The 1,119-nt window shown below is 42.5% G+C and overlaps 1 pseudogene; it reads right to left on the bottom strand.

The window, feature by feature from the left end:
- The window catches only part of LOC102868812, an 11,505-nt pseudogene extending 10,811 nt beyond the window's left edge, over positions 1-694 (bottom strand).
- Positions 695-1,119: the final 425 nt, after the last annotated feature.

The following is a 1,119-nucleotide window of genomic DNA, read 5'->3' as shown; positions in this document are numbered from 1 at the left end:
TTGGAGTAAGACTCATCAACAATCTACATTATGCAGATAACACAACCCTGCTTGCTAAAATTGAGGAGGACCTGAAGCACTTGCTGCAGAAGTTCAAGTACTACAGCCTTCAATGTGGATTGAAGCTCAACATCAAGAAACCAAAGATTCTCACCACTGGGCCCATTTGTAGCATTTTAATAGATGATGAAGAGATTGAGATTATTTTTTTTTTTGGTAGCAAATAATGTTTTAATTGGGTGAACTTTTTTGTTACAAATACATTAGAGAAGCATGCAGTGCTGCCAGCATTGGATGCAATCCTGGGCCACAGGTCTGCACACTCCTTTGCAACTGGTCCAGTGATGGCAGAACCTTTCATCTCGCCTTTATTGTTTACTATGACTCCTGCATTATCTTCAAAATAAAGAAACACCCCATCTTTTCTCCGGTATGATTTTCGTTATCGTATCACCACTGCTAGATGTACTTTCTTTCTGAGCTCTGGTTTTCCTTTCTTGACAGTGGCCATCACCATGTCATCCACACCAGCAGCAGGAAGCCTGTTAAGTTGTCCCTTGATCCCCTTCACAGAGATGATATATAGATTCTTGGCTCCTGTATTGTCAGCACAGTTGATCACAGCTCCTACCGGAAGACCCAGGGAAATCCAGAATTTTGCACCGGAGGACCCACCACGTCCTCGCTTCGACATCTTGGATGCCGGAAAAGAACAAAAAGGAGATTGATATTATTAACAACTTTCGTTTAATTGGCTTCACAATCAACACTCTTGGTACCAGCATCCAGCAAATCAAAAGACAAATTGGGAAAGTCTACTTCCAGGGACTTCTCCAGAGTACTGAAAATAAATGACAACAGACTGGTGACTAAGGTGTGCTTGATCCAGGTCATGGTCTTCACAATTACTTGCTATGCATCAGAAAGCTGCACAATGACTAGGGATTATAGAAAGAAAATCAATGCCTTTGAGCTGTGGTGCTGGAGAAGAGTATTGAATATACCATGGACTGCCAGGAGAACAAACAGGTTCATCCTAGAGAGGGTGAAACCAAGCTGTTCCTTGGAGGCAGGGATTCTGAGGCTTCATCTGACATACTTTGGGCATGTTGCAAGGAA

This window comes from Elephantulus edwardii, unplaced genomic scaffold, assembly GCF_000299155.1.
Source record: "Elephantulus edwardii isolate Elephantulus edwardi_28Jun2011 unplaced genomic scaffold, EleEdw1.0 scaffold00105, whole genome shotgun sequence".
Taxonomy (NCBI): domain Eukaryota; kingdom Metazoa; phylum Chordata; class Mammalia; order Macroscelidea; family Macroscelididae; genus Elephantulus; species Elephantulus edwardii.
The sequence above is the reverse complement of the archived record's forward strand: the minus strand, read 5'-3'. Positions and strand labels throughout refer to the sequence as shown.